Here is a 21,245-nt window from a genome sequence, read left to right as displayed (position 1 = left end):
TCGAGTAACAGCTTCTGCTGATACTCCTGCATACGTGCGTCCCTTTCTATGGCTGGAATTATGTCACAAAATTTGGACTTGTACTGGGGATCTAATAGTGTGGCAAGCCAGTAGTCATCATCACTTCTAATTTTGACAATACGAGGGTCATGTTGTAGGTAGTGCAGCAAGAAGGCACTCATGTGTCTTGCGCAGCCATGCGGACCAAGTCCACGCTGTGTTTGTGGCATAGAGGTGCTAACCGTTCTTTCTTCCTCTGACATCTCCCCCCCAACCTCCTTAAACTGAAATTTGACCAAAGTCTCCCTCATCCGCTGAGTCTTCCATGTCCATGGACAGTTCGTCCTCCATTTCTTCATGTTCTCCTGCACCTTCCTCAACATTTCGCCTGCTACCATGCGCCCTTGTTGATCCCTGTCCCCTATGGTCCCATGCCTGCCGCGTTGGTGATGTACATATAAAATGAAAAACAATCCCTTTAAAAATTCTATTTTGATTAAATACGTCTTAAAATGGGATTAATTTGACCCTATTATGGATCTACCCCCTCAGTCCTTCCTACCGACGGAGGTAATACCGCCTTAACTTAACTTGGCGCCCCCGTTCCTCGGTGGCTATCCCTCACTTACCCTAATAATTTCCCTACCATATGAGGAAAAATGAGAGTGCCTATCCATAATAGGGTCAAATTAATCCCATTTGGGACCCCATACTCCTATTTGTTGCTCTTGATTATATTCCTCTGAATAAGGGTGGCATCCTTGGTGTATATTTATACTACCCTTGATAATTTCTGTACAGGTGAATCACTTGGGAAATTTTAAGACATATTTAATAAAAATAGAATTTTTAAAGGGATTGTTTTTCACTTTATATGTACTTTTTGACTATCCTGAAACGATCTGAATTGTTAGCCTCGCGTTGGTGATGATAAACGTCTGGACCTTGGTGATGTTGTTGTGTCTTGCGCATATGAATCCTCCTGTAGTTCCTCCCCTTCCTGTTGTCCCACCCCCTGACTCCGAATAGTGTTTAGTGTGTGCACCAGCATGTAAATGACTGGAATTGTCATGCTGATAATGGCATTGTCAGCGCTAAACATATTCGTCGCCATGTCGAAACTGTGCAGAAGGGTGCATAGGTCCTTGATCTGAGACCACTCCATCAGGGTGATCTGCCCCACCTCTGCATCTCGTTGGCCCAGGCTATACGTCATGACGTATTGCACCAGGGCTCGGCGGTGCTGCCACAGTCGCTGTAACATGTGGAGAGTCGAATTCCAGCGTGTCGGCACATCACGTTTCAGGCGATGAACCGGCAGGCGGAAAGTCTTCTGGAGCGATGCAAGTCGCTCAGCTGCGGTGGTTGAACGGCGGAAGTGAGCAGACAGTTGTCGTGCCCTGGTCAGAAGGCCATCTAGGCCGGGATAGTGTGTTAAAATTGCTGGACAACAAGGTTCAACACGTGAGCCATACAAGGCACGTGTGTCACCTTGCCCAGGCGAAGGGCCGCACCCAGGTTTGCAGCATTGTCGCACACGGCCTTACCAGGCTGCAGGTTGAGTGGAGACAACCATTTATTAAACTCAGTCTCCAGAGCTGCCCACAACTCAGCCACTGTGTGACTCCTATTTCCAAGACATGTCAAGCTAAAGACCGCCTGATGCCGTTGCGCTCTGCTGCCAGCATAGTAATGAGGGGTGCGTGATTCCTTCTGCGCAGTGAGAACGCTGGTGGCCTGACCAGGCAGGCTTGGGGCGGAGGTGGAGGACCCAGATGAGGTGGAGGAGGCAGAAGCAGTTGCGGAACTTGGACAGACAGAGGATTGACACACAAGTTGTGGGGACGGCAAGACTTGTGCAGCAGACCCTTCACCATCTATCACCATAGTTACCCAGTGCCCAGTCAGCGACATGTAACGTCCCTGTCCATGCTTACTGGTCCAAGTATCGGTGGTGAAATGCACCCATTGACACAGAGTTTCTCAAGGAAATGGTAATGTTGTGTGCGACATGCTGATGTAGCGCGGGCACACCTTTCTTAGAGAAGTAGTGGTGACTGGGCATCTGGTACTGGGGCACAGCGACAGACATAAGGTCTCTAAAATCCTATGTGTCCACCAGGCGGAAAGGCAGCATTTCGGTAGCCAAGAGCTTACAGAGGGATAAAGTCAACCTCTTAGCTTTGTCATGGGTCACAGGAAATAGCCTTTTATTTGTCCACATCTGAGGGACAGAGATCTGGCTGCTGTGTGTAGACAGTGTTGAGTAGGGTGTCCCTGGAAAAATGCCGGTTTGTGAGGAAAGGGCAGGCGTAGACATGATGTTGCCTTCATCCAACGTTGGTGCTATCGATGTCTGAGAGAGCTGTACACACGCACTTGTTTCCCCTTCCAAACCAACTGACGACCTACCAAGTAAACTGCCTGTTGCGGTTACAGTAGTGGAAGTTGTGCGTGGAAAACCAGGTGTGACAGCTGTCCCCACAGTTCTAGAAGATGAAGAGCGCGCGGATGCACTGGAAGGGGCAGGCGGTGGATGGTTCGCTCCGCTAGGCCGCATTGCAGCACGGTAAGCTTCCCACTGGGACATATGATATTTATTCATGTGACGATTCATGGAAGAAGTTGTCAAACTGCTGAGGTTTTGCCCTCTACTAACAGAATCACGACAAATTTTACAGATCACATAATTTGGGCGATCTTTTGCTATGTCAAAAAAGGACCAGGCTAGGCAAGGCTTAGAGGGCATGCAACCTGCTGATCCACCCCGACTAGTGCTCAGAGGCACAGTGGTGGCTGAGGATGCAGTTGTAGACGTGCTACCAGTACTCCGACTCTGTCCAGGAAGGCGCAAGGTAACTTCGTCGTCAGTTGCATCCTCCTTCACCGTCTCTGTTGACCTCCTCGAGGGCCTGACTGTGGGTTGACAGTAGGTGGGATCTAGAACTTCCTCATCAATTGTTGTGTTTGCACTCCCCTCACCCTCAGACCGAGCCTCTTCTTGCCCTGACTGAATATTTAAGTTGTCATCCCAATCTGGTATCTGCGTCTCATCGTCATCAGTATGTTCCTCATTATCTATAACAACAGGTGTTACAGTTTGTGAAAAAGGGTCAACATTATGCTAAGAAACATGGTCCTCATGGCCTGAATCAGAGTCACAAAAGTTCTGGGCATCACTGCAGACCATTTCCTGGTCTGTACTCACTGTAGCTTGGGAGCAGACCTCTGATTCCCAGGCTATAGTGTGACTGAACAGCTCTGCAGACTCAGCCATCTCAGTTCCACCATACTGTGCAGGGCGGATGGAGACTTCAGAGCTGGGAGAAAGCAAGTTTTATTGGGATGCCAACTCAGAGGACTGGTGTTTTTTGGATGCGGTAGTTGAGGTGGCGGAGAGGGCACTTGTTGGACCACTTGAGATCCATTCAAGCATTTTCCTTTTTTGGCCATCATCTACCTTTGTTCTAGTTGTTCGTGTCCGTAAAAAAGGGAGCACATCGGATTGTCCACGGTAAGTAGTAGACATCTTACTTTTGCTGGAAGATGGTCTATCTTCAGCAGATGTTAATGGAGCTTTGCCACCTTCCCCAAGGACAAACCCTTTTTTTCCTTTTCCAACACGCCTCTTCCCCTTTCCGCCAGCATCTGTCATTTTGCAACTCATTTTGATTGCGACAAGATTGTGCACTTAAAATGTGGTAGTAAAAATTGAGAGGTGGTGTAGATTGCAGCGGTGGTCTATCTTTATTAACATCAGAATAAACAACAACTATCCCTGACATTGCAACTACGGCCCTTAAACTGGCAGCATAGTTTGCTAGTTTAATGGCTTAGTAACAATGAGTTTGAGTGTGCAATGCAGAGGTGCTGCAAATATCTTTGCACTAGTGGGACAATAATGAAGTCCAACAGCCACTTTTAGGATGCCACTAAGTTTACTCAGTGTTTGCTAGTATAATGCCTTAGTAACAATGAGTTTGAGTGTGCAATGCAGAGGTCCTGCAAATATCTTTGCACTAGTGGGACAATAATGAAGTCCAACAGCCACTTTTAGGATGCCACTAATTTTCCTCAGTGTTTGCTAGTATAATGGCTTAGTAACAATGAGTTGGAGTGTGCAATGCAGAGGTGCTGCACATAGGTTTGCACCAGTGGGACACTAATGGAAGTCCAACAGCCACTTTTAGGATGCCACTAAGTTTACTCAGTGTTTGCTAGTATAATGGCTTAGTAACAATGAGTTTGAGTGTGCAATGCAGAGGTGCTGCACATAGGTTTGCACCAGTGGGACACTAATTGAAGTCCAACAGCCACTTTTAGGATGCCACTAAGTTTCCTCAGTGTTTGCTAGTATAATGGCTTAGTAACAATGAGTTTGAGTGTGCAAAGGGCAGGAGGGTACAGTGGCAGGGTTGTGGGTCTGGGTAGAGGAAAGGAAGCCTCCCTTTCTATCCCTCCTAATGGGGAAATGCAGCGAGGAAATCCCTGACCTTAGCTACACAGACGCTGTCATCTTGTGTAGCTGTTAAAATCTGTTTTCACGGACCTGACTGTCACCTATGGCTCTTACCCTGCCGGTATTAGCCCTTACAAGGACTAATAGAAACTTCTATCCCTATTCTGTATAGCGCTGTGTATAGAGCATACACAGCAGTATCGGAGACAGGAGCTACGCCAGGGGTGACTGACACCAAGACGCAGAAAGCAGATAATGGCGTGCTGGAGGAAAATGTCCGTTTTTATAATGCATGGACATGTGACATGGATATCCTATCACACATGCCGTTGCTTCTCTGGCTAAAAGTCCACTTAGCTGTGTGTGTCTGGGATTGGCTGACATGCTGGCCCGCCTCGCTACACGTGCGCGCTTAGGGAAGGAAGACAAGGAAAAAAATATAAAAAATGGTGATCGCCATTATCCAAACAGCAGTGATCTGAATGCGCTGTTCTCGCACACTATACACTGAAATTTCATAATAGTGTGAGTCACAGAGTGACTTACACTATTACAGCGGAAAGCCAGCTAGTAATTAGCTTGTCTTTTTGCTGCTAGAACCGTTCTCGAACGTATCTAGAACTATCGAGCTTTAGCAAAAAGCTCGAGTTCTAGTTCGATCTAGAACAGCCCCCAAAATCACTCGAGCCGCGAACTGGAGAACCTCGAACCGCGCTCAACTCTAGTTAGGAGTGTTCAAATCAAGAATTTGATAAGGGTGCCCATACTTTTGCACCAGTCAAATTTTGTTTAAATGGGGATTGCACATTTTCTGTTAGTATTACTCAGTACATCAGTTATTAAATATATGAAACTAAAATAGCTGTTGCAAAACCCCAAATTGTTATAAAGAAAAAAGGTTAACATTAATAGGGGTGCCCAAACTTTTTCATATGACTGTATAACTTTTTTTTTTTTTGCTGACATAGCTGTATCTATGAAAGGTGTGGATTCTACAACCAATCTAATCACCAAGTTAGCCCAAGGGTGAACATGAAATGAAATAAGTGTTCTTCTCTTGTTTAAGTTCAGTATTGATACAGGTTTGAAAGGGTTAAGATAATAATATCTTATCACTGAATTTTCTTTGCCATCTCCTTAAAAGTTCCATTATTAAAGCACTGCTGTAACCAAACAAGAGCTCCAAGAAGCCATCAATATAATAGATGGATCTGTCCCTTCATGAATAGCTGCAGCGTAATTAAATGTGTCTCTCTTCCAGCAAAACTGCATAAAAATCCCATGCCTTTCAGCTTAGCATCTGACATCTCCAGAGACTTGGCCTCTTTACAATACACACTACATGGATTTAATTGATGCATTCAGTGAATGTGTTTACTGATCAATACAGGCCAGGTACACAACAGACTTTTATTGAGTACCTTGTTGAATCTCAAGTATGTGTCAGCTCACAGCACGATCGTCAGAAGGGAACATATTAAAATCACTATTGTACTGCTATGAAAAGCTTCATGTTTTTGTGAACCTAGGGTAAAAATAGAGCACAACCCATGTAAGGGGATGGCCAGTAGAAGACATCCATATTCTGTGCTCTACAACACTGGGATGGTTGCATTGCCCTTTGCAAGTACACCAGAGCAGAGTGGAACCAGTTAGTAACGAGTGTGTTTCCTTGAAGTAGGGATTAGCAGGGAGCACCAGATCAGCTGACAACTGTGGCGCAGTTGTGAAATATAAAAGGCAGAATCAGCAGCAGAGTGGCGATGTTGGTGCCAATACTATCTGGGTAAATGAAAGATACGCCACAGAATGGGTCCTTGTCATCTTCAGTGAAATCATATGGAAGTTTGCTGTGACCAAAGGAGACATAAGCCCTAAAGACCTCCAAGGACCCCAAAGACAGAATACCATATCTCATCATCCAGGAACTCGAAAACCGATTACCACATCCCATCACCAAGGAACCTAAAGAACGAATACCCCATTTCATCATCAAAGAACACAAAGACTGAACACCGAATATCATCATTGGATGAGGATCAGACTATGCGGGCAAGTACCAAAGCTAGAATACCAAATACCAGAGACAGAAGGACAGACATTTTCTCCAGGGCAATCTCCAAGTGAGACAGGTTGACACTTCCAGCTCAGTCATACGGTATTGAGAGACTAATTATTTACCTACTGGACTAGCTAAGTGAAGATTTGTCTAATCCTCATTTCTCCAAACATCTACTGTTGTGGAACAGTCAGAAGGCCCCCATACACATAAGATTGTTGTCGGAATCAGTAGATGGTCAGATGACAAAGAATGGGGAGACAACAAAATACTTGTGATGGTAAATGTATATTGGAAATCCAAGCTCAACAGAAGGTTATTGGACTTTCAGTTTCTCATCATATACAGTTGCATGCAGAGTGATTGCCCACAAAGTCCAAGTCCTGCTCACAGGGGATAGCATTGTAGACAAGTGTCATGATAGTAATGAAGTGACTGGTAATCAGGACTCCTAACCTGGCCCTCAGGCTAAGAGAGTCCCTAACGCTAACTGTCCCTTATCCCAGAGGTACGCCTGATGGTGGCGAGATCAGGACCACCAGCGTATCCCTAATTCCTTAGAAGCCCTGGTCTTATACCCCCTTACACCTACTTGGGGGGCCAAGGCTGGAGTGATAAATCCCCACACAAATAGACTGGGAGGAACTAAAACTCTAACTCACAGCAGTCACTCAAGGAGGTAAAGACAATATATGCATGGGGGAATAAAGAAAAGGAGGGAAATACACAATGACAAGTGTATCTCCACAACACACCAAGATAGCATACAGCAGTGCTTGAGAAGCTGAATCACCATGCACCAAGACCAGTATCGCTTTGGCTATATGTGGTATGAAGGAACAGGATCCACATATTTAAAAGTTTGGAGATGGCTGTGATGGGTCTTCAGTAACCTGTGACCGCAGCAGCAACTCATAGCCTAGCAGGAATTAACTCTTGCCAGACCAATCACCAACAAGCACAAGACTGGTCAACACCCGGAGTCCAAAGTTGCCAAGACACCTAGTGCGTATACAGCAGCACACCACATGACAATGAGATACATTTTATTCATTTATCCAGTATATGCCTCATCTAGACTTTGGGAAGAATATACATAGCCTAAAGACCAGTAGACATATATGGTAGATTTACTAGCAAAGTATTGTATACACTCCCATGATCAAAAATGTATTTGCTACAAGAGTTGAGCGCGATTCGAGGTTCTCCAGTTCGCGGCTCGAGTGATTTTGGGGGCTGTTCTAGATCGAACTAGAACTTGAGCTTTTTGCTAAAGCTCGACAGTTCTAGATACGTTCGAGAACGGTTCTAGCAGCAAAAAGACAAGCTAATTACTAGCTGGCTTTCCGCTGTAATAGTGTAAGTCACTCTGTGACTTACACTATTATGAAATTTCAGTGTATAGTGTGCGGGAACAGCGCATTCAGATCACTGCTGTTTGGATAATGGCGATCGCCATTTTTTTTTTTTTCCTTGTCTTACTTCCCTAAGCGCGCGCTAGACCACCGCTGCAATCTACACCACTTCTCAATTTTTACTACCACATTTTAAGTGCACAATCTTGTCGCAATCAAAATGAGTGGCAAAATGACAGATGCTGGCGGAAAGGGGAAGAGGCATGTTGGAAAAGGAAAAAAAGGGTTTGTCCGTGGGGAAGGTGGCAAAGCTCCATTAACATCTGCTGAAGATAGACCATCTTCCAGCAAAAGTAAGATGTCTACTACTTACCGTGGACAATCCGATGTGCTCCCTTTTTTACGGACATGAACAACTGGAACAAAGGTAGATGATGGCCAAAAAAGGAAAATGCTTGAATGGATCTCAAGTGGTCCAACAAGTGCCCTCTCCGCCACCTCAACTACCGCATCCAAAAAGCACCAGTCCTCTGAGTTGTCAGCCCAATCACACTTGCATTCTCCCAGCTCTGAAGTCTCCATCCGCCCTGCACAGTATGGTGGAACTGAGATGGCTGAGTCTGCAGAGCTGTTCAGTCACACTATAGCCTGGGAATCAGAAGTCTGCTCCCAAGCTACAGTGAGTACAGACCAGGAAATGGGCTGCAGTGATGCCTAGAACCTTTGTGACTCTGATTCAGGCCGTGAGGACCAAGTTTCTGAGCATAATGTTGACCCTTTTTCACAAACTGTAACACCTGTTGTTATAGACAATGAGAAACATACTGATGACGAGGAGACGCAGATACCAGATTGGGATGATAACTTAAATATTCGGTCAGGGCAAGAAGAGGCTCGGTCTGAGGGTGAGGGGAGTGCAAACACAACAATTGATGAGGAAGTTCTAGATCCCACCTACTGTCAACCCACAGTCAGGCCCTCGAGGAGGTCAACAGAGACGGTGGAGGAGGATGCAACTGACGACGAAGTTACCTTGCGCCTTCCTGGACAGAGTCAGAGTACTGGTAGCACGTCTACAACTGCATCCTCAGCCACCACTGTGCCTCTGAGCACTAGTCGGGGTGGATGAGCAGGTCGCATGCCCTCTAAGCCTTGCCTAGCCTGGTCCTTTTTTGACATAGCAAAAGATCGCCCAAATTATGTGATCTGTAAAATTTGTCGTGATTCTGTTAGTAGAGGGCAAAACCTCAGCAGTTTGACAACTTCTTCCATGAATCGTCACATGAATAAATATCATATGTCCCAGTGGGAAGCTCACCGTGCTGCAATGCGGCCTAGCGGAGCGAACCATCCACCGCCTGCCCCTTCCAGTGCATCCGCGCGCTCTTCATCTTCTAGGACTGTGGGGACAGCTGTCACACCTGGTTTTCCACGCACAACTTCCACCACTGTAACCGCAACAGGCAGTTTGCTTGGTAGGTCGTCAGTTGGTTTGGAAGGGGATACAAGTACATGTGTACAGCTCTCTCAGACATCGATAGCACCAACGTTGGATGAAGGCAACATCATGTCTACGCCTGCACTTTCCTCACAAAGCTGCATTTTTCCAGGGACACCCTACTCAACACCATCTACACACAGCAGCCAGATCTCTGTCCCTCAGATGTGGACAAATAAAAGGCCATTTCCTGCGACCCATGACAAAGCTAGGAGGTTGACTTTATCGCTCTGTAAGCTCTTGGCTACTGAAATGCTGCCTTTCCGCCTGGTGGACACATAGGATTTTAGAGACCTTATGTCTGTCGCTGTGCCCCAGTACCAGATACCCAGTCGCCACTACTTCTCTAAGAAAGGTGTGCCCGCGCTACACCAGCATGTCGCACACAACATCACCGCTTTTTTGAGAAACTCTGTGTCAACGGGTGCATTTCACCACCGATACTTGGACCAGTAAGCATGGACAGGGACGTTACATGTCGCTGACTGGGCACTGGGTAACTATGGTGATAGATGATGAAGGGTCTGCTGCACAAGTCTTGCCGTCCCCACAACTTGTGTGTCAATCCTCTGTCTGTCCAAGTTCTGCCACTGCTTCTGCCTCCTCCACCTCATCTGGGTCCTCCACCTCCGCCCCAAGCCTGCCTGGTCAGGCCACCAGTGTTCTCACTGCGCAGAAGGAATCACGCACCCCTCATTACTATGCTGGCAGCAGAGCGCAAAGGCATCAGGCGGTCTTTAGCTTGACATGTCTTGGAAATAGGAGTCACACAGCGGCTGAGTTGTGGGCAGCTCTGGAGACTGAGTTTAATAAATGGTTGTCTCCACTCAACCTGCAGCCTGGTAAGGCCGTGTGCGACAATGCTGCAAACCTGGGTGCGGCCCTTCGCCTGGGCAAGGTGACACACGTGCCTTGTATGGCTCACGTGTTGAACCTTGTTGTCCAGCAATTTTTAACACACTATCCCGGCCTAGATGGCCTTCTGACCAGGGCACGAAAACTGTCTGCTCACTTCCGCCATTCAACCGCCGCAGCTGAGCGACTTGCATCGCTCCAGAAGTCTTTCGGCCTGCTGGTTCATCGCCTGAAACGCGATGTGGCGACACGCTGGAATTCGACTCTCCACATGTTACAGCGACTGTGGCAGCACCGCCGAGCCCTGGTGCAATACGTCATGACGTATAGCCTGGGCTAACAAGATGCAGAGGTGGGGCAGATCACCCTGATGGAGTGGTCTCAGATCAAGGACCTATGCACCCTTCTGCACAGTTTCGACATGGCGACGAATATGTTTAGCGCTGACAATTCCATTATCAGCATGACAATTCCAGTCATTTACATGCTGGAGCACACGCTAAACACTATTCGGAGTCAGGGGGTGGGACAACAGGAAGGGGAGGAACTACAGGAGGATTCATATGCGCAAGACACAACAACATCACCAAGGTCCAGACGTTCATCATCACCAACGCGGCAGGCATGGGAGCATGGGGGACAGGGATCAACAAGGGCGCATGGTAGCAGGCGAAATGTTGAGGAAGGTGCAGGAGAACATGAAGAAATGGAGGACGAACTGTCCATGGACATGGAAGACTCAGCGGATGAGGGAGACCTTGGTCAAATTTCAGTTGAAAGAGGTTGGGGGGAGATGTCAGAGGAAGAAAGAACGGTTAGCACCTCTATGCCACAAACACAGCGTGGACTTGGTCCGCATGGCTGCGCAAGACACATGAGCGTCTTCTTGCTGCACTACCTCCAACATGACCCTCGTATTGTCAAAATTAGAAGTGATGATGACTACTGGCTTGCCACACTATTAGATCCCCGGTACAAGTCCAAATTTTGTGACATAATTCCAGCCATAGAAAGGGACGCACGTATGCAGGAGTATCAGCAGAAGCTGTTACTCGATCTTAGCTCGGCTTTTCCACCAAACAACCGTGCAGGTGCAGGGAGTGAATCTCCCAGTTGTAACTTGACAAACATGGGACGGTCTTGTCATCTTCAACAGTCTACCCGTACCAGTAGCACCGTATCTGGTGCTGGTAACAGCAATTTTATTGAATCTTTTCATAATTTTTTTAGACCCTCCTTTGCAAGGCCACCAGAGACAACAAGTCTGACGCATAGTCAACGGCTGGAGAGGATGATACAGGAGTATCTCCAAATGAACATCGATGCCATGACTTTGCAAATGGAGCCTTGCTCATTTTGGGCTTCAAATCTTGAAAAATGGCCAGAGCTCTCCAGTTACGCCTTGGAGATTTTGTCGTGTCCAGCTGCCAGCGTTGTCTCTGAACGTGTCTTCAGTGCTGCTGGGTGTGTGCTGACAGATAAGCGCACGCGTCTGTCCAGTGACAATGTGGACAGACTAACGTTCATCAAAATGAACAAGTCATGGATCCACAAGGAATTTACTACCCCTGTGTCATCCTGGGGAGAGTAAATGCTTGTGGATTTGGAATGTGCTTGATGCAAATCAAAATATCCTGTTTGCAACTAGGGCACAAGTGCTGCCACTGAAGGGGTTAGTGTCTGTGTGGCCCAATTTTTGGAAAAAAAGGGAGACTCCGCTTGGAGTAACCCTTGCTTACATTGTTTTTAAAAATGATCCAAGATGAACAGAGCTGGGATCAGGAAAGCCTTTGCTACCTACCCTGGGGTCATCCTGGGGACGGTTAAGTATGGCGTATTTTTGAATGTGCTTGATGCAAATCTAGCTGTGAAGTGTACAACTGGGGCACAAGTGCTGCCACTGAAGGGGTGGGTGTGTGTGGGGCCCAATTTTTGGAAAAAAGGGAGACTCCGCTTGGAGTAACCCTTGCTTGCTGTGTTTTTTAAAAGGAGCCAAGATGAACAAGTCAAGGTTCAGCAAAGACTTTGCTACCTACCCCGGTGTCATCCTGGGGACGGTTAAGTATGGCGTATTTTTGAATGTGCTTGATGCAAATCTAGCTGTGAGGTATACAACTGGGGCACAAGTGCTGCCACTGAATGGGTGGGTGTGTGTGGGGCCCAATTTTTGGAAAAAAAGGGAGACTCCGCTTGGAGTAACCCTTGCTTACATTGTTTTTAAAAATGATCCAAGATAAACAGAGCTGGGATCAGGAAAGACTTTACTACCTACCCCGGTGTCATCCTGGGGACGGTTAAGTATGGCGTATTTTTGAATGTGCTTGATGCGAATCTAGCTGTGAAGTGTACAACTAGGGCACAAGTGCTGACACTGAATGGGTGGGTGTGTGTGGGGCCCAATTTTTGGAAAAAAAGGGAGACTCCGCTTGGAGTAACCCTTGCTTACATTGTTTTTAAAAATGATCCAAGATGAACAGAGCTGGGATCAGGAAAGACTTTGCTACCTACCCCGGTGTCATCCTGAGGACGGTTAAGTATGGCGTATTTTTGAATGTGCTTGATGCAAATCTAGCTGTGAAGTGTACAACTGGGGCACAAGTGCTGCCACTGATGGGGTGTGTGTGTGGCCCAATTTTTGGAAAAAATGGAGACTCCGCTTGGAGTCACCTTGCGGTGTTTTACATGATTTTAGAAGGGCGTGCCATGCCTATATCTGTGTCTCCTCCTCTTTTTCCTTGTCCAGCTCTTTTGTTTTCGCTTGAGTATATGTCCTTGTCACTTTCCCATGTGTTTGTGTTGTGTTGTGAGTTGTTTGTCACCTTTTGGACAACTTTGAGGGTGTTTTCTAGGTGTTTTTATGTGTTTGTGATTGCCTGCCATTGTTTCCTATGCGGTTCGAGTTCGGTTCGTCGAACGTTCGACGAACCGAACTCAAACGAGACCTCCGTTCGGCAAACCGAACTCGAGCTGAACCGCGACCGGTTCGCTCATCTCTATTTACTACCTCTGTACTCGCAATATGTTTTCCATATTATGATTGTAAGCCAACATCCAAGCACCCTCAAGTGATTGGATGTCATATTACTCTTTATTGTAGTATCTTAGTTTGCTATTTCACAAACAAAGGGTTTAGACTTCATTGCATGCTTTTCTTATGTCTCCGTATTAATAGTGTCTCAGACAGTGAAATCTATTTCAAGCTAATTTGGGACTGCCCAGGCAACAAGGGGAAATCCCTTAGTAATTCCCAGTCAAATAACTGTGACATGCTCCAAAATGGAACCGATGAAAAGGTCATCTCATCCCACAAATTACAAGCCTTCACACAGCTCAACTCACAGGAATAAAAAACATGAAGTATCTCAGAAAAAGGCAAAGTATTTTTTTATGTTTTCACTGTGCAAAAGTAATTAAAGATAACACATTTTAAAAATCTGGTATGGACTTAATCACACTGGCATACAAAGTAAAAATAATATTTCATTTATGCTATATCATGAAAATCATAAATCATAAATCCAAAAAACTAATCCAATAAACTAAAAATCCATCACACACACAACAAAAATTATAAAAAATAATAAATTATATGTTAAAATACCAGTCTCACAAAAAACAAGACCTCTCTCATATAGATGCATTAACAAACATACAAAAAAGTTAGAACTAAATATAAAAATTAAAAAGATGTAAAAAAAATTGACAGATTTAAAAAATGTAAAATAGTCAGGTCTGTAAGTGGTTAAAGGGAACCATCCATCAGGATTTTCATATATAAAGTAAATCCAGTGCTATACTGGCTCTAGGATGCTGAATGTAAGCATGCCTTTTGTTCTGAGATTGGATGTTTTATTTCAGAAATATGTGCAAGGAAAGTTCCAGAAATGCACTGATATTTGATTGACAAGTGCAACAGGAAGGGAATATGTTGCACCTGTCTATCATTGCTTTACTAGCACATATTTCTGAAATAAAACCTCCAATCTCAGAACGAAAGGCATGCTTAGATTCAGCATCCTAGAATTAGTATAGCTCTGGCTTTACTTTATATGAAAATCCTTGTGGTTGGTTCTCTTTTAACAGAAATTTTGAAATTGGTGAGAGGTTGAAGCAGAAAATACAATTGAGTGTTGCGTAAATCAACATTATAGAATGATTAAACTTTAGCTACGTTGAAATAATAGTAAATGACAACATTTCACTTCCATATTAATCAGATAAAGCAACATTAGGAAGCAAGTCAGTAATTCACACTTTCCCGATTCAAGTAGAATCATACACAATGCTGAACTGACTTGCACAGAAGATATTGTACACACGAGACCTTCATTGTGAACTAAGGGTGGATTCAAGTGTGTCAGTTCAGTGGCCTCATATTCTTAAGATAAGAATAAATGAAACATTAAAGGGTTTATTTCACGAAAAAAGCGCAAAATCAACACTTCAATCTCAGATTAGGAGGTAAATATACATGTGTTGTGGCTTACAGCACCAGCTATACCTCATTTTTATATATGAAGTTATAGTCACCAGTATCAGCTTAAGACACAAGTGATTTATTTAACCAGTTCCCACCCAGCTTAAATCAAATGGCTAATAGCCTTTGTATCAGTCATTCTCATTAAAATGTATTAAGGTGGTGTCACACACAGCGACAACGACAACGACGTCGCTGCTACGTCACCATTTTCTGTGATGTTGCAGCGACGTCCTGTCGCTGTCGCTGTGTGTGACATCCAGCAACGACCTGGCCCCTGCTGTGAGGTCGCCGGTCGTTGCTGAATGTCCAGCTTCATTTTTTGGTCGTCGCTCTCCCGCTGTGAAGCACACATCGCTGTGTGTGACAGCAAGAGAGCGACGAAATGAAGCGAGCAGGGAGCAGGAGCTGGCATCTGGCAGCTGCGGTAAGCTGTAACCAGGGTAAACATCGGGTAACCAAGGGAAGACCTTTCCCTGGTTACCCGATATTTACCTTCGTTACCAACGTCCACTCTCGCTGCTAGTGCCGGCTCCTGCTCTCTGCACATGTAGCTGCAATACACATCGGGTAATTAACCCGATGTGTACTGTAACTAGGAGTGCAGGGAACCAGTGCTAAGCGGTGTGCGCGGCTCCCTGCTCTCTGCACATGTAGCTGCAGTACACATCGGGTAATTAACTGCTCTCTGCACATGTAGCACAGCGTCGTTATGATCGCTGCTGCGTCGCTGTGTTTGACAGCTGAGCAGCGATCATAACAGAGACTTACAAGGTCGCTGTTACGTCACAGAAAATGGTGACGTAACAGCGACGTCGTTGTCGCTGTCGCTATGTGTGAACCCAGCTTTAGACTTTGCTAATCATTTAGTCTCTGGTTAGGACAATTGGCAGAGTAGAATGCAAGATAAGTGCAATCTTCAACATAATTTGCGTCCTAAGAAGGGGAAAAAGTGGCAGAGATTGAACAAAGCTGCTTATCGTCGTAGACCACATTACTTGTTGAATATGTACACAGACAAGTGTCCAGCATCAATGCACCTGCATGCAACGTCCTGGAGAACACTCAGGCTAAGGACACTGTGTGCTACTGTGTGCAATGTGTTTACAACTTTGTGCAATGCAGGAAGGAGACTAAGTATTTTAACTTTATTGTCTTAAGGGCACATTTTCATGAGTTCTTGAGGAACATATTTACAGTAGGTAATTTACGTTAAAGGGGTTGTCCATCTCTGGGGCCTTTTTTAAAATTTAATTAATATATTTGGCACTAAAAATTATTTTAGAATTTAGTTTCATAAAATTATTTGCATCATCACATGGAAAGAGCTCAAAGAAACACAAATAATGGAGTCACAAACTCCCCGTCAGATTATCACAGTGAGCAGACTGAAGGATTCTCAGTTAATACAGTCTGCAGTCAGCAATGGAGTTCAGTGCACAGCCTTTACCACCACTCATGAGGACTTTGTTTAGGCACAATTTTTTGGGACAAAATATGTGGGCAATGTTTATGGTTAAGCACTCTTGGGGGTACAATTTATGGCATTCAGTGAGCACTCTATTTGCCTCATTTATTTTTTGGGGGGGTACTATGTGCACCATTATTGTTTGAGGCACATTTCTAGGCACAATGGGTATACAATTACTGATCATGGGCCATATCGGGGGGACATTTGTGTCAGTAAATATTGTTTGAGCCTTTCTGTCCACTGCCATTTGAAGTTACTTGTGTTGCACTATTATCTTTGGGAAATTATCTGTATGGCAATTTTCATTTTGAGGTGACTTATTATTTCTATGGTAATTAAAGAGACAATGGGCAGCACTTCTGGCCCAGTATTAGGGATAGCTGCAAGAATACATAGTTAGGGGGTCAGGATGAAGGGATGTTGAGTTTGTCTGGAGAAAGTTGGGAGGATGATGTAACATTGAGGAACATAGTATTTCTGCAGAGTCAACTCTGAAAATTAGTTGTGGCTAAAGAAGTTTGTCTCTGAAGAATGAACAAAAGTAAGGAAGATAATGAAGAATAATGTCTAAAATCAGAGAAGATATTGCTGGATGTAATTGTAAATTGGAAATTTTCCCTGTGACTTAAAAATTGGGACGGTATCTTTTAACACTCCTTGCAAAGATCGTAATAACTTTCACACCATCACTCTTATAGTTCTGACACAAATTGGGAACAGTTTTGAAGTCCATGCCAATGGTAAATTTCCACTTTTATAAGGTTGTTTACACTACTTTGTTAATAGGAATTGGTTTGATATATTAACTACTTTGCCCTATCAGGTTTAATTCCACTAAAAAAATGATGTAAGGGTGTAACTTCAGGTTACTGTTATCAAATACAAAAGGATATATTTTACTCTTTGTTCACTATTGTACATGATGTTGGATAACCCAATGTTTGGCAATGGAATATTACTGAATGGCCGTTTATGGGGAACCGAGCCCTGATTATTATGAATTACAGCAACTGTCTGCTTCCATGTATGTCCTGGAAAATCAGAGCTGTCCATGGTTGTTTAAATAACACGGTGGATAAATTCATATGAAAAAAATAGCCTCCACATCCAGAAAGTTTAACTGCTTCAATCTGATAGAGGCCACACAGATAGAAAGACAAGCTGAGGAACAGTCTGGGATGCCCTGTAATATACAACACTTAATTAAATGTAAGTGACATGACAGATTACCAGACAGGAGGCAATGCCATACCATGCTATATTTACTACAGACTGCGGCCCAAGGTTTGTATGTAATTAGTGCAGTACCGATACTTGTTCCTGTGCATGGGGAATGAATACACCCCCTTTTAGCAAGTGTGCCATGAAGTTCTCATTTATGGCTTCAATTCATGGACAAAGAGTCAGTGTACTTAGAAAGTTATTTACACACTGCTGCCCAGAACTTTGCAAAAGCTTCAACCCACAGATGTGACTGGTAAATATGTCCAGTATCTGCAATGCTAATACTTTTTACTTTAACTAAATATTTCAATAATATTTTTATGAACAAATTATAGACAAATCAACATTTACTTCTAACAGACATTCAAATGATAATGTTTGATTTTGTTAACTATGGAATAATAGGAACAGTTCACATGTTGACAGCATAAAAAATAACTGATACTGATACCGAGCTAAAGTCTAAGAGAATTCAATGTACAGATAAACCATGTACTGTAGATTTAGGACTCGCTACAGCTTAATAAAATTCAATTAATAGCCCAATTAGCAGTGGCGTCACTCCCCCTGCCTTCAGACGTATCCAACATCAAGAGGAAGTGATTGGGCAGCCGCAGCTCTGACTTCCTCTTGATGTCGATTCATCCAAAGGCGGGGAAGGGTGAAGCGAGCACTGATTGGGTGCAGGGCTCGCATGAAGTAACATCACCCCGTGAGCCTCGGGAGAGTGAGTACCAACATTGCTCGAAAAGGCACCAGCACCTGAGGTAAGTATAAGCATTGTTATTTTAACGGGGAAAACATGGTGATTAAGAAGGGGATGTCCAAGAAGTGGACAAGCTGATATCATTCTATAATGCTGAATAAATTACAAGAGCAGAAAGTTTGCTTTGAAAGGTGACTTTTACTAGAAATAATTGTCTTCTTTCATTATCCAAAGTAACAACTGCAGTCATCATTGCTTTACATCAAAAGGGCAAGGACATTGCTGCTTGTAAAATTGACCCAAATTACCTGGATCATTAAGAATTTTAAAGAGATTGGTTCAGCTTCTGTGAAAAAGGCTTTAGGGCACCCAAGAAAGTCCAGGAAGTGCCAGGACAGTCTCCTAGAAAGGACTCTGCTATGAGATCAGCTAAACACCAATGCAAAGTTTGCTCTGGAATCTCAGCAGGCAGATGTCTGTACATCTTTACAAACAATGAGGTGAAGGCATTTTGATACTAGCCAACATATAGCCACATGGCTGAAGGCTGGTATTCTCAGGATGGGGAGCCCCACGTTATGGGGAGCCCCCCAGCCTAAAAATATCAGCCAGCAGCCGTCCGGATTTGCCGCATCGATTAGATGCGACAGTCCCGGGACTCTACCCGGCTCATCCAGAATTTCCCTAGTGCGGTGGCAATCTGGGTAATAAGGAGTTAATGGCAGCCCATAGCTGTCACTAAGTCCTACGTTAATCATTGCAGGCGTCTATGAGACATCTCCAATGATTAACCTGTAAGTGAAAGTAAATAAACACATACACCCAAAAAAATCCTTTATTTGAAATAAAAGACAAAAAAAACACCCTCTTTCACCACTTTATTAAAATCCCCAAACACCCCTCCAGGTCCAGCGTAATCCACACGAGGTCCTGCGACGCATCCAGCTCTGCTACATGAAGCTGACAGGAGCAGCTGTAGAACACCACCGCTCCTGTCAGCTCCACGCAGAAACTGAAGTGAGTCGCATTGTCAGCGGAGACGTCACTCAGGATACCCGCGGCCACAGGTCTTGGGTGGAGGACTCGAGCTGGCCACGGGTAACCTGAGTGACGGCACCGGTGATCGTGCGGATCACTGCAGTCACTCAAGAGATTTGCGGTCACCAGTGAGTCCTTCACGTGTGACCGCAAATCAAGCCGCGGCACACACACAGAGCCACGCGATCACAATGAAGTCGGGTGAAGTTCATCCGAATTCATTCTGATTGCGCGGCTATGTCTCACAGCCAGCCATGCTCTTTTTGACAGTGCGGACCCACTTGGCTCTGCTGCAAGTCTAGGGGAATGCAGCAGTGGCGGGTGGGACCGCACTGTCAAAAATGTGCTTTCTGGAAGCATCCAGAATGCATGAATTCAGCAGAAATTCTGCAGTACTAAAATGCGTCTCAGAACGCAGCTTTTCGGCTGCATTCTGAGACGCACATGCAGTGACTTACACGCAATAGAACGCAACGTGGGCACATAGCCTTACTGTTATTCTTCTAACCCCTTTTTCTTTTTTTCTCTTTTTTTTTCATTTTTTCATATTAATGTTCAAATATATACAGTGCCTACAAGTAGTATTCAACCCCCTGCAGATTTAGCAGGTTTGATAAGATGCAAATAAGTTAGAGCCTGCAAACTTCAAACAAGAGCAGGATTTATTAACAGATGCATAAATTTTACAAACCAACAAGATATGTTGCTCAGTTAAATTTTAATAAATTTTCAACATAAAAGTGTGGGTCAATTATTATTCAACCCCTAGGTTTAATATTTTGTGGAATAACCCTTGTTTGCAATTACAGCTAATAATCGTCTTTTATAAGACCTGATCAGGCCGGCACAGGTCTCTGGAGTTATCTTGGCCCACTCCTCCATGCAGATCTTCTCCAAGTTATCTAGGTTCTTTGGGTGTCTCATGTGGACTTTAATCTTGAGCTCCTTCCACAAGTTTTCAATTGGGTTAAGGTCAGGAGACTGACTAGGCCACTGCAACACCTTGATTTTTTCCCTCTTGAACCAGGCCTTGGTTTTCTTGGCTGTGTGCTTTGGGTCGTTGTCTTGTTGGAAGATGAAATGACGACCCATCTTAAGATCCTTGATGGAAGAGCGGAGGTTCTTGTCCAAAATCTCCAGGTAGGCCGTGCTATCCATCTTCCCATGGATGCGGACCAGATGGCCAGGCCCCTTGGCTGAGAAACAGCCCCACAGCATGATGCTGCCACCACCATGCTTGACTGTAGGGATGGTATTCTTGGGGTCATATGCAGTGCCATCCAGTCTCCAAACGTCACGTGTGTGGTTGGCACCAAAGATCTCGATCTTGGTCTCATCAGACCAGAGAACCTTGAACCAGTCTGTCTCAGAGTCCTCCAAGTGATCATGAGCAAACTGTAGATGAGCCGTGACATGACGCTTTGAAAGTAAAGGTACCTTACGGGCTTGTCTGGAACGGAGACCATTGCGGTGGAGTACGTTACTTATGGTATTGACTGAAACCAATGTCCCCACTGCCATGAGATCTTCCCGGAGCTCCTTCCTTGTTGTCCTTGGGTTAGCCTTGACTCTTCGGACAAGCCTGGCCTCGGCACGGGTGGAAACTTTCATAGGCTGTCCAGGCCGTGGAAGGCTAACAGTAGTTCCATAAGCCACAGGAGCAAAAATGCCTGGTTTCTTAAAAATTGAAAATAATTTATTATGTGTATTAAAATACACACAATAAAGTATTTTAAATTTTTAATATTGCAGGCATTTTTTCTCCTTTTTCTTCTGTGTTCAAAGGAAATGTATGTGGTAGAAGGAAAGAGTAACGTAAGAGAAAAAAGCAGAGGACGTGGTAGAAAAGGAAGAATGTATGGTGATAGATAGGCATGTTTTGTCTGTGGAAAAGTGTGGCATTTGGCTAAAAAGCAAACCAAAACACTCCAGCACTGGAAAGACCGGACTGATGAGACGGATAACGTAAAATTTCACATTTATTTTGGTACATTAAAAATTGCCAGATGGTCATACAGTTAAAAAACAAACATGGAGAGAGAGGGGGGAAAAAAAGGAGGAAAACAACCTGGTTGTTTTCCCTTTTTTTTCCCCCTCTCCCTC

General features: G+C 44.6%; 1 protein-coding gene across 12 annotated transcripts in view; it reads right to left on the bottom strand.

Annotated features, from left to right (window-relative positions):
- Positions 1–21,245, bottom strand: part of KCNMA1 (potassium calcium-activated channel subfamily M alpha 1) — a 1,029,133-nt gene that overhangs the window by 466,609 nt on the left and 541,279 nt on the right. The window lies entirely within an intron of this gene.

The sequence above is a fragment of the Anomaloglossus baeobatrachus genome, chromosome 5 (genome assembly GCF_048569485.1).
Source record: "Anomaloglossus baeobatrachus isolate aAnoBae1 chromosome 5, aAnoBae1.hap1, whole genome shotgun sequence".
NCBI classification, from domain to species: domain Eukaryota; kingdom Metazoa; phylum Chordata; class Amphibia; order Anura; family Aromobatidae; genus Anomaloglossus; species Anomaloglossus baeobatrachus.
Note: the sequence above shows the minus strand (reverse complement) of the source record. Positions and strands in the feature narration are given on the sequence as shown.